The sequence below is a fragment of the Orcinus orca genome, chromosome 14, assembly GCF_937001465.1.
Source record: "Orcinus orca chromosome 14, mOrcOrc1.1, whole genome shotgun sequence".
NCBI lineage: Eukaryota > Metazoa > Chordata > Mammalia > Artiodactyla > Delphinidae > Orcinus > Orcinus orca.
This window is the reverse complement of record NC_064572.1, coordinates 69,266,112-69,281,168: the sequence shown is the minus strand read 5'-3', so window position 1 is coordinate 69,281,168 and position 15,057 is coordinate 69,266,112. Positions and strand designations below refer to the sequence as shown.

General features: G+C 36.7%; 1 long non-coding RNA gene across 1 annotated transcript in view; it reads left to right on the top strand.

Annotated features, from left to right (window-relative positions):
- Positions 1-15,057, top strand: part of LOC125961006 (uncharacterized) — an 807,507-nt gene that overhangs the window by 634,843 nt on the left and 157,607 nt on the right. The gene's annotated exons all lie outside the window — the stretch shown is intronic.

The window sequence follows — 15,057 nt, the reverse complement described above, 5'->3', positions numbered from 1 at the left end:
TTGTTTTTGTTTTTCACTTAAAACTGTTCCCAGGAAGGGATCAGAACGTTACTCAAACTCTAGTCTGAATGTCAATCATTGCCAAAGACTTGTTACTCATTTAGTTTTTTCTGCATCCCTTCATTTGGGGTACTATGCCTCTCAGACACAATGTGATAAAGCAGGGGGGCAGCTCATCAAAGGGCCTTGCCTCCCAATCAGGGCCATTAGAGTCCTCTTTTATGAGATAGGCTTAGATTCTGGGAAGGGTAGGAGCTCTGTTCTTCTGAGATTGCAAGCAGCCTGCGAACCTGGAAGGTTTATTGTCTTTCCCACCAAGAGAAGAGAAACTGCCAGAGAATGAAAGTGTCACAGAGAAAAGCAGGAGAGAGCGAGAGAGAAAGATAATGTATTGAAATGTATTTCTACATTTCTTAACATAAGTTGAACCCCTAGATCCAGCTATTTCTGGTTTTTTTAAGTTTTCAGTAACGTAGTCAAATGATATTTTTTTCCTTTCAACAAGCTTGAAATTATGTTTCCATCACTCCAAGTAAGAAACCTTGTGGTTAATATACTGACATAGACTTTTCAGGTGGATTTGCCTTACATTTAAACCCTTGTCTATTATAATTGATGCAAATGCTATTTTAAATTAAAAGTCATTTCAAATATGAAACTAATAAGGATATTTATTTGGGGGTGCATCAGGGATTTTCACGGGATTCCTAAAATTACATCTGTAGAGGTATTAGCTCAGTCCCTTATTTTGCAGTTATTTAATCTAAGATTGCTAAGTACAAGATAAAACGGTTTGAATAGAGTGAGAAGGTTTACTTTCCCTCAAGTCAGAGGGAATTCCTCTGCCTGACTACCTTGAGTTGGGACACTTTGTTTTCCTGTCTTCAGACTGGAACTACACCATCAACTCTCCAGCTTGCTGTCTGCAGATCTTGGGAATTGTCAGCCTCCATAACCATATAAATTAGTTCCTTATAATAAATCTCTGTCTCTCTGTCTTCTGTGTCTGTCTGTCTCTCTCTCTCTCTATATATATATACATAAAATATAACTCTATATATAACATAATATAATATAGATTATACACACACACACACACACACACACACACATACACATAAAATATTGATGCTCTGCACGTGGGCATACTCCCCCACCTGCAGTAGACCTTTTACCACTTCTGGATGTGGGCCAGGGGTATCATGGATCCATAAAACAAGCTTCATCTCAACATATTCAACTTAAAAAGAGGCTCAGAGTGTTGGTCTCTCCTCCACGTGAACATTTCTGTGACCTCCAACAGGAATTGAGACATTTAATGGCAGAGCTTCAGGGAGAAGTTCCCCTGTTTTTATTGCTGAGGTCCTTGGAAATGTCCGGGTTCTGATGCTTCCCAAAAATTTATTATCCAATTATTTATTAGATTCAAATGCCCTTCCCTATTTGCTTAGGATGGTTTCTTTTGTGACCAAAGGAATTTACTGTGTATTCTTCAGTCCTCACAGCTTTTGAGCAGCTGCTGGAGATTTGAATCCAGATCTAACTGACTCCAAAATCTGGAACTATTTTTTTTTACTTCCCAAACATTATTAATGATACATAATTCCTCAGCAAAAACTAATACTCTGTTGATACTTGGTTTGAAGAATAATGCTGACACTTTGCTTATTTATTCTTTATTAATTTTGTTGATTTAAATCAGTATATTCAATTCATTTTTAAATTTAATTTTAAATGGAAAGGAAAGACATCATACTCACTTAAGAACTTTTTGTTCTCACTTTCTCCACTCCCTGATTACCAATAACCACATAACTAAGTTTAAAAGACTTTCTTGTGAGTTTGAAGACTGCAGGCTTTTCTTTCCTAAGGTTTTCTAGAAAACGTAAAATTATTCAAACAGCACCAGTAGGCACATGTTGTGGTCCTTCCCTTCCACATCGTTCAGAATGGAGCCAGTTCTCACATACGATTAGTTACACAGTGTGTGGGAATTTCACAAAAGTGACTGATAACACTGGGCTTTTTTCTTTTTCAAAGATCATTTTACTCTTGTAATTAAAGTCACTGATCCCAGCTCACCAGCACACATCTGCTGTTCATTGATAGCACCACAGGCGAGCCTAACTCTGCTGTGAAAGCAGCTGTGTAGCCACCTCCCAAAAGATGTTTATCCTGAAATGACATTCTGGAAGTACAGACCTAATAGTGTAGGTTTGCTGAAACCGGCAAGCTAATTTGCTCTTTCCCTGTTCTTGAATGGACTGTTCGGATGCCTTCATCTGTTCGTGTTTGAAGTATATTTATTTATTATATTTGAGAAGATACATATTAATGTGCTTAGTGAGCAGCTTGAGAATAAATGTGCTTATCAGCATTTTACCTGAAGCTAATGGGCATGTAATTCCTAATCGGAATAATTTATTTAGAAGGATGATTATGACAAGGTGGGTTGAGCTGCAGCTATCACATGACCTTTGATAGTGCCTCTTAGAGAAGTGATACCTTTTAATGTATGCATAAATGTTGCCCATTCAATGAGTAGCTCCTTGAATTATTGATCAGACACTTAAACTTAGTGAAGTGTCAGTCCTGTTGCAGGAGCCAAATTAGAGTGGTAGGATAATTAACTAGCTGTGTGACCTTTAATAAGGCACTTGACCACACTGAGCCTCACTTTTTTCACTGTTAAATAAAATACCTGCCCCATCCTGCCTCTAGATTATTGTGACACTTAAATAAGATAAGCCATATGAAAACATGTGATGATCAGCATGTATGATATGTGTTTGATATTATTCATGTATCTTTTATTTTAACATCAGAATTTGGTGAAATACAGTGGGGTTCATTTTGTGATTTTGGAGAAAATTGATTATAGAGTTTGTAGTATGCATAACTACTATGTTATTATAGATATTTTGTATCCACAGATATGCAGATATTTATAGATATTGAGTATTTTATGGACAAATTATCTCATTCCAGGTTATTCTCAGTAAATTACCACCTAAAGAGCAATATGTCTTCTGAAACTGTAAACCCTTTATAATTTGAGTCACATAAATGCCCAAAGTGTTTCTTGGAAAGAGCACCATTATTTTAAGGTGTTGGTCTTGAGTCCTGCACTGTTTTATCATATCAAGGGTAGAAACTATGGTATGCTTTCCTTCTGCATTTCAAGCAAAGAAATAGAACCATTTATATGGAAGCATAGCACATATTTTGATTATTTTATTGTCAAGGAAAAACAAAAGTTAAAAACATCTTTAGTTTTGTTGACTGTATTTAAAACTACCAAAGTTGCAGTCATAGACTCATATCTGGTTTATATGGATACTAAGAACATTGATCATTTACTTCTAGGACACACGCATTAAAAAAAAAAAAAAATTAGGGGGAGCTTGTGGAGCCAAACAACGTAGACAGCTCATTTAAAAGATGAACATGTTTGAACTGAGACATTCCATTTGAGTCAAGACTCTAAGAATAAAGCTGTGTCCAGAAATCTGAGAGTGCCTGGGTCTCCTTTCTTAAAGGATCTGTGAAGAAGTTCAGAACTAGAAAATGGGGTTTCATTAGAATGTAGGGGTGGGGGATATAACTGAAGAGCTTCAGTGCATGGGTCTTATGAGCAGAATAGAAAAGTCACAGAAGAGTGGCCTGGAACACTTTCAACAATGTGAGGAATCAGAAGCCATTCATCTCGGGGTCAAGGCAGCAGTGATGAGTGAGTCTGAGGAGAGCAGAAGTGCAAAGTACACCACTGAGACCACACCTATGATTAGTTTCACAGGGAAATTACCTTAATTAAGATGCACTGAATTAGGTGAAGGTGGTAGTAGGAAAGCTGGATTAGTTATTTATTTATTTTAAAATTTATTTTATTGAAGTACAGTTGATTAACAATGTTTTGTTAATTTCTGCTATACAGCAAAGTGATTCAGTTATATATGCATATATAATGATGTATATATATTCTTTTTCGTATTTTTTTCCATTATGGTTTATCACAAGATATTGAATATAGTTCCCTGTGCTATATACAGTAGGACCTTGTTGTTTATCCATTCTATATATAATAGTTTGCATCTGCTAATTCCAAACTCCCAATCCATTCCTCCCCCACACCCCTTCCCCCTTGGCAACCACAAGGCTCTTCTCTATGTCTGGGAGTCTGTTTCTATTTCATAGATAAGTTTATTTGTGTCATATTTTAGATTCCACATATAAGTGATATCATATGGTATTTTTCTTTCTGACTTATTTCACTTAGTATGATAATCTCTAGTTGCATCCAAGTTGAGGTAAATGGCATTATGTGATTCTTTTTTTGTGGCTGAGTAGTATTCCATTGTATATATGTACTACATCTTCTTTATCCATTCAACTGTTGATGGACATTTAGGTTGTTTCCATGTCTTGGCTATTGTGAATAGTGCTACTATGAACCTAGGGGTGCATGTATCTTTTTAAATTAATTAATTAATTTATTTATTTTTGGCTGCGTTGGGTCTTTGTTGCTGCATGCAGGCTTTCTCCAGGTGCAGTGAGCAGGGCCTACTTTTTGTTGCAGTGCATGGGCTTCTTATTGCGGTGGCTTCTCTTGTGTGGAGCACAGGCTCAAGGAACGTGGGCTTCAGTAGTTGCAGCGCATGGGCTCAGTAGTTGTGACATGAGGGCTTCAGTAGTTGTGGCACGCAGGCATCAGTAGTTCTGGCTTGTGGGCTCTAGAGAGCAGGCTCAGTAGTTGTGGTGCATGGGCTTAGTTGCTTCATGGCATGGGGGATCTTCCCGGACCAGAGCTCGAACCCGTGTCACCTGCATTGGCAGGCAGATTCTTAACCACTGAGCCACCAGGGAAGCCCCATATATCTTTCTGAATTATAGTTTTGTCCGGATATATGCCCAGGAGTGGAATTGCTGGATCATATGGTAATTCTATTTTTAGATTTCCCAGTAACTTAGGAAAGAAAGAACAAATCAGAAAAATTATTTGAGGACATAGATAAAATGTTCAAATTTTTTGAAAAATATCAAACTACATATCCAATGTACATATTCAAATCCTTGGAGTCAAAAAGGTCAAAATGAGTAAATACAAAGATAATTTTATATAAGCACATCATAGTCTGACTGATGAAAATCAAAGATAAAGATAAAATCTTGAAAGCAATAAGATAACAATAGATACGTTACAGAGAAGGAAGAACAATCGGAAAGCTAGTAGACTTCCCCTTAGGAAAAAGAATATAGAGGTGAGTTCTATCAAATATTTAAGGGAGAAATAAAACCCATCTTACACAAAACCTTTTAGAAAATAGAGGAGAGAACACTTTGCAATTTGTTTTATGAGACCAGGACAGACTATTACCAAACCCTGACAAAAGTGGTTACAATAAAGAAAATAACAAATGTCTCTCATGAACATAGCTGCAAAAATATTAACAAAATATTAGCGAAATAAATCCAGCAACATATAAAAAATGTATTGTTAAGTAGGGTTTATTCTAGGAATACAAAAATCAATCAGTGCAACTCACCATATTAAGAGAATTAGAAAAACAACAACAACTATACGATCATCTCAATACAAGTATCAAAAAATAAAATGTATCTATGATTGGATAAGTTGATGGATAGAGAAGGAGATCTGTGATAAAGTTCATATATTGAAGGTAGAAATTATTTATATAAGTATTTAAATATTCTGTAACTTTAGAAATGTTTACAATATATTGTTGAGAGGGGTCATTGTAAGCATTTTAGAACACAATTTTTCTTTCTATTTGAGAATTACTTTCTAAGAATAAATTCCACGAAATGGGATTACTAGGTTAAAGGATCTGAATAGTAAATAAGATTTTTAAGGTGATAGAATTTTTGCTGTAACATGAGGCTCTAGTTCTTATACATGCCTAGTGAACTGAGCATGTCAACATGACTTTCTTATTTTATGGTTGTAGAAACTGAACCTTCTAAGGGAGATTGACTGACTTGCCCAAGATCCAATGAACATTATGTATCGGGGTAGACCTCGAGGAAAATTCTTCTAGTCTCAGGATTTTTCTGTAAACTGGGATAGCAAAGGGGGAGAGTATATGTTTTCCTTTTGTTTTAAAAAAATATTATTGATTACTTCCAGTTTTTATAGTACTTTTATGGTTAATTTCAAGATTTGGGGAATATGTCAAGAGAGGAGAGAGAAGAAATTCATTCAGTGCCTTAGATATATAATCATTGAATTAAAATAAATATAAAATGGAATAATAAAACTTTGCTTTTATTGAGCACTAAAATATTAGGTGAAGTGAGTTCTGAATTACATCATTGAATTCTAACTAGAATCATATGATGTTTTCACTATAAGATTTGAGGAGAAAGAAGCCCAAAGAAGTAGTACAATTTCCCAATACAAGACAGTTAGTAGGTTGCAGAAATAGGATTTAAAACAGGATAGTTGAGACACCAAACAAAGCATTTAACTTAACCCCATATTTAACGTCTCCCCACTACCATAAGCTAGCACTAATAGATTAAGAATATTCCAGGATTATTAGTAATGCATTCTGAATTGTGGTTTAGCTTTCTCTTTGTTTTCTCAACTACATGTGAATAATAAAGTTCAATGTTAGAACAATTACAATGTTTTCTCCTGTAATTCACCTAAGTCTATAAGATGGGTTAATGGCAAAATTTCTCATTTTTAATAAGGAGTCTAGTACCCTGAGAGGTTAGATAACTTGCCCAAGATTGCTAAATATGTCCTCATTCATGCAGACAGTTGAGCTCTGCTTGTCCCATGATAAATGGGCTAAGGGCCCCATGCTTGTGGACAGGTAAGCAATAGACATAACTGCTCAGACTGTTTCAGGAGTGAATTACCATGGAACTTCACCATAACTGATAATAAGCAATCAGTATTTCCTTTAAGTAAAACTTTCCTCTCTCCTTTACTGATAGTGGGGTTTGTAACAGCACTGTCTGTGACATACCATCTATTACAGTATCAGTTATTCAGAGAGCAGGATTATTATTTTTTTGTCATCTCTCTTCTGCTTCCAGATGACTTCCATAATTGGTTTATTAACTTTGCGGATGCTGTAGGAAAATTTTAGGATGTAAGCCAATAAGGGATCACGTCAGCTAATGAAAGAAAGCTTTTGAACATTATATTTACTGTGAGAAAACAACTATATTATGTATGTTGAAGCAGGAAGCATGGATGTTGAGCCCAGAGTATCTTATATTTTAAGAACAAGTTGATCACTAAGATAGTAAAAGTACTGTTATCTTTTGGAAGACTAGGACTTATAAGTAGTGAATTTACTAACCAAGAATCAGATCTTCCTCTCAGCAACCTTAGAGAAAAATTTGTAATTATAATCCCTTGTGGTGGGAGATTGATTCAAGCTGGTGGAGTAGAAGGACGTGCGCTCACTCCCTCTTGCGAGAGCGCCAGAATCACAACTAACAGCTGAGCAGTCATCGATGGGAAGACACTGGAACTCACCAAGAAAGGTACCCCACATCCAAAGACAAAGGAGAAGCTGCAATGAGACGGTAGGAGGGGTGCAATTACAATAAAATCAAATCCCATAACCACTGAGTGGGTGACTCACAAACTGGAGAACAATTACACCACAGAAGTCCACCCACTGGAGTGAAGGTTCTGAGCCCCACATCAGGCTTCCCAACTTTGAGGTCCGGCAACAGGAGGAGGAATTCACAGAGAATCAGACTTTGAAGGCTAGTGGGATGCGATTGCAGGACTTCAACAGGACTGGGGGAAACAGAGACTCCATTCTTAGAGGACACACACAAAATAGTGTGTGCATGAGGACCCAGGGGGAAGATGCAGTGACCCCATATGAGGCTGAACCAGACGTACCTGCTAGTGTTGGAGGGTCTCCTGCAGAGGCAGGGGGCAGCTGTGGCTCACTGCAGGGACAAGGACACTGGGAGCAGAAGTTCTGGGAAGTACTCCTTGGCATGAGCCCTCCTGGAGTCCGCCATTAGCCCCACCAAAGAGCCTGTAGGCTCCAGTGCTGGGTTGCCTCGGGCCAAACAACCAACAGGGAGGGAACTGAGCCCCACCCATCAGCAGACAAGAGGATTAAAGTTTCACTGAGTTCTCTGCTCACCAGAGCAACACCCAGCTCTACCCACCACTAGTCCCTCCCATGAGGAAGCTTGCACAAGCCTCTTAGATAGCTTCATTCACCAGAGGACAGACAGCAGAAGCAAGAAGAACTACAATCCTGTAGGCTGTGGAACAAAAAACACATTCACAGAAAGAGAGACAAAATGAAAAAGCAGAGGACAATGTACCAGAAGAAAGAACAAGATAAAACCCCAGAATATCAACTAAGTGAAGTGGAGATAGTCAACTTTCCAGAAAAAGAATTCAGAATAATGATAGTGAAGATGATCTGGGACCTCGGAAAAAAGAATAGAGGGAAAGATCTAGAAGATGCAGGAAATGTTTAACAAAGACCTAGAGGAATTAAAGAACAAACACCTAGAAGACTTAAAGAACAAACAGACATGAACGATACAATAATTGAAATGAAAAATACACTAGACGGAATCAACAGCAGAATAATTGACTGGAAGAATGGATAAGTGACCTAGAAGAGAGAATGGTGGAATTCACTGTCACAGAACAGAATAAAGAAAAAAGAATGAAAAGAAATGAAGACAGACTAAGAGAGGTCTGGGACAACAAATAATGCATTAACATTCACATTTTGGGGGTCCCAGAAGGAGAACAGAGAGAGAAAAACGACCCGAGAAAATATTTGAAGAGATTATAGATGAAAACTTCCCTAACATGGGAATGGAAATAGCTACCCAAGTGCAGGAAGCACAGAGAGTCCCAGGCAGGATAAACCCAAGGAGAAACACACTAAGACACACAGTAATCAAACTGACAAAAATTAAAGACAAAGAAAAATTACTAAAAGCAACAAGGAAAAAATGACATATAACATACAAGGGCACTCGCATAAGGTTAACAGCTGATTTCTCAGCAGAAACTCTACAAGCCAGAAGGGAGTGACATGACATATTTAAAGTGATGAAAGGGAAGAACCTAATACCAAGATTACTTTACCCAGCAAGGATCTCATTTAGAGTCGACAGAGAAATCAAAAATTTTACAGACAAGCAGAAGCACAGAGAATTCAGCACCACCAAACCAGTTCTACAACAGATGCTAAAGGAACTTCACTAAGTGGGAAACACAGAGAGGAAAAGGACCTACAAAAACAACCCAAAACAATTAAGAAAATGGTCATAGGAACATACATATTAAAATTACCTTAAATGTGAATGGATTAAATGCTCCAACCAAAAGAAACATGCTTGCTGAGTGGATACATAAACAAGACCCATATATATGCTGTTTACAAGATACCCACTTCAGACCTAGGGACACATACAGACTGAAAGTGAGAGGATGGAAAAAGATATTCCATGCAAATGGAAATCAAAAGAAAGCTGGAGTAGCAATATTCATATCAGATAAAATAGATTTTTAAATGAAGAATGTTACAAGAGACAGTGAAGGACACTACATAATGATCAAGGGATCAATGCAAGAAGATATAACAATTATAAAGATATATGCACACAACATTGGAGCACCTCAAGAAATAAGGCAAATGCTAACAGCTATAGAAGAGGAAATTGACAGTAACACAATAATAATGGGGGACTTTTAACACCTCACTTACACCAATGGACAGATCATCCAGACAGAAAATTAATAAGGAAACACAAGCTTTAAATGAAACAACAGACCAGATAGATTTAACTGATATTTATAGGACATTCCATCCAAAAACAGCAGATTACACTTTCTTCTCAAATGCACATGGAACATTCTCCAGGATATATCACATCTTGGGTCACAAATCAAGCCTCGGTAAATTTAAGAAAATTGAAATTATATCAAGCATCTTTTCCGACCACAATGCTATGAGACTACAAGTAAATTACAGGGGAAAAAGGTAAAAAAAAACACAAACACATGGAGGCTAAACAATATGTTACTAAATAACCAAGAGATCACTGAAGAAATCAAAGAGGAAATCAAGAAATACCTAGAGACAAGTTACAATGAAAACACGATGATCCAAAACCTATGGGATGCAGCAAAAGCAGTTCTAAGAGGGAAGTTTATAGTTATACAAGCCTACCTCAAGAAACAAAAAATATCTCAAATAAACAATCTAACCTTACACCTAAAGGAATTAGAGAAAGAAGAACAAACAAAACCCGAAGTTAGTAGAAGAAAAGAAATCATAAATATCAGAGCAGAAATAAATGAAATAGAAACAAACAAACAAAAAATAGCAAAGATCAATAAAACTAAAAGCTGGTTCTTTGAGGAGATAAACAAAATTGATAAATCTTTAGCCAGATTCATCAAGAAAAAGAGGGAGAGGACTCAAATCAATAAAATTAGAAACGAAAAAGGAGAAGTTACAACGGACAGCACAAAAATACAAAGCATCCTAAGAGACTACTACAAACAACTCTATGCCAATAAAATGGACAATCTGGAAGAAATGGACAAATTCTTAGAAAGGTATAACCTTCCAAAACTGAACCAGGAAGAAATAGAAAATATGAACAGACCAATCACAAGTAATGAAATTGAAACTGTGATTAAAAATCTTCCAACAAACAAAAGCCCAGGACCAGATGGCTTCACAGGTGAATTCTATCAAACATTTAGAGAAGAGCTAACACCCATCCATCTCAAACTCTTCCAAAAAATTGCAGAGGAAGGAACACTCCCAAACTCATTCTACGAGGCCACCATCATGCTAATACCAAGAAAAGACAAAGATAATACAAAAAAAGAAAATTATAGACCAATATTACTGATGAATATAGAAGCAAATATCCTCAACAAAATGCTAGCAAACAGAATCCAACAGCACATTAAAAGGATCATACACCATGATCAAGTGGGATTTATCCCAGGGATTCAAGGATTCTTCAATATATGCAAATCAATCAGTGTGATACACCATATTAACAAATTGAAGAATAAAAACCATATGATCTTCTCAATAGATGCAGAAAAAGCTTCTGACAAAATTCAACACCCATTTATGATAAAAACTCTCCAAAAGTGGGCATAGAGGGAACCTACCTCAACATAATAAAGGCCATATACGACACACCCACAGCAAACATCATTCTCAATGGTGAAAAACTATAGGCATTTCCTCTAAGATCAGGAACAAGGCAAGGATGTCCACTGTCGCCACTATTTTTCAACAATGTTTTGGAAGTCCTAACCACGGCAATCAGAGAAGAAAAAGAAATAAAAAGGATATAAATTGGGAAAGAAGATGTAAAACTGTTACTGTTTGCAGATGACATGATACTATACATAAAGAATCTAAAGATGCCACCAGAAAACTACTAGAGCTAATCAATGAATTTGTTAAATTTGCAGGATACAAAATTAATGCACAGAAATCTCTTGCATTCCTACCCACTAACAATGAAAGATCAGAAAGAGAAATTAGGGAAACAATCCTATTCACCATTGCAACAAAAAGAATAAAATACCTAGGAATAAAACTACCTAAGGAGGTAAAAGACCTGTACTCAGAGAACTATAAGACACTGATGAAAGAAATTAAAGATGACACAAACAGATGGAGAGATATACCATGTTCTTGGATTGGAAGAATCAATATTGTGAAAATGACTATACTACCCAAAGCAATCTACAGATTCAATGCAATCCTTGTCAAATTACCAATGGCATGTTTTACAGAACTAGAAAAAAAACTCTTAAAATCTGTATGGAGACACCAAAGACCCTGAATAGCCAAAGTAATCTTGAGGGAAAAAAACGGAGCTGGAGGAATTAAACTCCCTGATTTCAGACTATACTACAAAGCTACATTAATCAAGGCAATATGGTACTGGCAAAAGGACAGAAATATAGATCAATGGAACAGGATAGAAAGCCCAGAGTTAAACCCACACACCTATGATCAACTAATCTATGAGAAAGGAGACAAGGATATACAATGGAGAAAATACAGCCTCTTCAATAAGTGGTGCTGGGAAAACTGGACAGCTAAATGTAAAAGAATGAAATTAGAACACTCCCTACACCATACACAAAAATAAACTCAAAATGGATTAAAGACCTAAATGTAAGGCCAGACACTATCAAACTCTTAGAGGAAAACATAGGCAGAACACTCTATGACATAAATCACAGCAAGATCCTTTTTGACCCACCTCCTAGAGAAATGGAAATAAAAACAAAAATAAACAAATGGGGCCTAATGAAACTTAAAAGCCTTTGCCCAGCAGAGAAAACTATAAACAAGATGAAAAGACAACCATCAGAATGGGAGAAAATATTTGCAAACGAATCAACAAAGGATTAATCTCGAAAATATATAAAAAGCTCATGCAGCTCAACATTAAATAAACAAACAACACAATCAAAAATGGGCAGAAGATCTAAATAGACATTTCACCAAAGAAGACATACAGATGGCCAAGAGGCACATGAAAACCTGCTCAACATCACTAATTATTAGAGAAATGCAAATCAAAACTACAATGAGGTATCACCTCACACCAGTTAGAACAGGCATCATCAGAACATCTACAAACAACAAATGCTGGAGAGCGTGTGGAGAAAAGGGAACTGTCTTGCACTGTTGGTGGGAATGTAAATTGATACAGCCACTATGGAGAACAGTATGCAGGTTCCTTAAAAAAGTAAAAATAGAATTACCATATGACCCACCAATCCCACTACTGGGCATAATACCCAGAGAAAACCATAATTGAAAAGGACACATGCCCTAATATTCATTGCAGCACTATTTACAATAGCCAGGTCATGGAAACAACCTAGATGCCCATCGACAGGCAAATGGATAAAGAAGATGTAGTACCTATATACAATGGAATATTGCTCAGCCATAAAAAGGAACGAAATTGAGTCATTTGTAGAGATGTGGATGGACCCAGAGTCTGTCACACAGTGTGAAGTAAGTCAGAAAGGGAAAAGCAAATATCGTATATTAACGCGTGTATGAATGTGGAATCTAGAAAAAGGTACAGATGAACTGGTTTGCAAGGGAGAAATAGAGACACACATGTAGAGAAGAAATGTATTGACGCCAAGGTGGGAAAGTGGCTGGGTGGGGTGGTGGTTGGATGAATTGGGAGATTGGGACTGACATATGTATACTAATATGTATAAAATAGATAGCTAATAAGAACCTGCTGTATAAAAATAAATAAATAAATAAAATTATAAAAAATATATACAATCCCTTGTATTTTTAAACCAATTTTCCTTTTATAATTGTTTTGACCACATTCCTAAAGGCCATACAGCAACGTAATATTATCCTCATATTTCTGAAGAGTAAAGCTTAGGTGATGTGACAACTCAAGATCATACAGTTCTCTTGTGAAGGAGGAAATGAGGTCTGATGATCATAAATCTAGAAATGTTATTATATACATATATTCTATATATTTGTGTGTATATGTATACATATATATTTTATTATATATCATTACATCTCTTGGATGTAGAACCTCTGCTCAATGTACAGGAAATAGGTGTTTCTTTTCCTTCATAGGGCCCCTTTCTAACACAAGGTTTAACAGAAAATCAAAAGTGCTTATTTTTGTAGATTTCTTTTTCATATGACTCTACATCACTTGTAGAGGGAGGGCATTCAGTGGGAAAGATGGAATCCTATAAGTTAGGATAGGGACCCATTAGGAAGACCCTGATTTAGCTGGGACATTGAACACCTAAATTCTGGTAAGTCTTCTTTGCTAGTGGAAGAGGACTTCCCGCCCCTAGTGGAAGCAGCTTCCCCACGACCAGCAGGGGAGGCTTCCTCACTCCCAGTGGTATCAGCCTCTTCACGTACAGTAATATCAGTCTTTCCATGGCCATCTGAGGAAATTAACCCTGCATAACCCTGCATGAGGAATATGTATTCACTAGTGAGATGATGCTGGTTCTCCTCAGGACTCACTCCCAATTTCTCTTTGCCTCTAGACCTATAACTAGACTAAAGTCCCAGCAGGCCCCTAAAGGTGAGGTACGATGTGAGGTAACATGCATGGGACACTCCAGAAGAACCACTTTAGTTTTCTAATTTATTCAGACAAATCTGGAGAGCATGTTTAGGAACAAATACTAATAATGTGGGATAGTGATGGAAGGAACATAAAGTTGGATCAGGCCGAATTTATTGACATGAGTTCACTAAACAGAAATCCTGCATTTGATTGTAGGAGATGGCTCAGGTAGTTAGAAAGGCTCTAGCAGTCTGGTTGTTTAGCTGAAGCATGGATCAAAAAGTGGTCCCTGGTGAGCAAATTAAAAATGCTGGACATGTCTTGGTTGAATGAAGAGTAAAGGATTCAAAGATGTAGGGAGATGTGAATGTTTAAGACCTCACTCCCACTAGGAGGATCCAGAAGACACACCTTTTACTAATACCTTGAGAAATAAATTTGTGAGGGGAGCCCCAGCATCTTTGGAAAGCTTTGTGATCACTCTAGCCTTGATAATATTAGTATAATATAAAAGTCCACTTATCCATGGAAATTACGTATAAAAAATAATTAGGAATGATGCAATCTGAAATTTAGCTTGCTCAATGTAGAGGAAAGAGCTTAGGAAGAATTTGGAAAAACTCCTCAAAGCAAAGAAAAAAAAGAAGCCAAAACATCACCAAGTAATAAAAGATTTGTATGCATCTGTGTGCTAAGAAACTTCTTAAATTTTGTACACATGCTAAATCTCCCAATGACTTTAGTTATACTCAGATAGGTAGTACACTAAATGTTTTGTTCTTACATATTTCTTCACATCATCTGACTGATGGCATTACTGCCTGAAAGGAAATGCTAGAGAAAAGAGTTTTGTTAGTTTAAACTCCACGATTACAGGCATTTCCAAGAAACGTACTTTCTTTTTTCATGACTCAGTTTCGAGAACAATTGTGTTGAAATTTAGTTCAGAGCAGG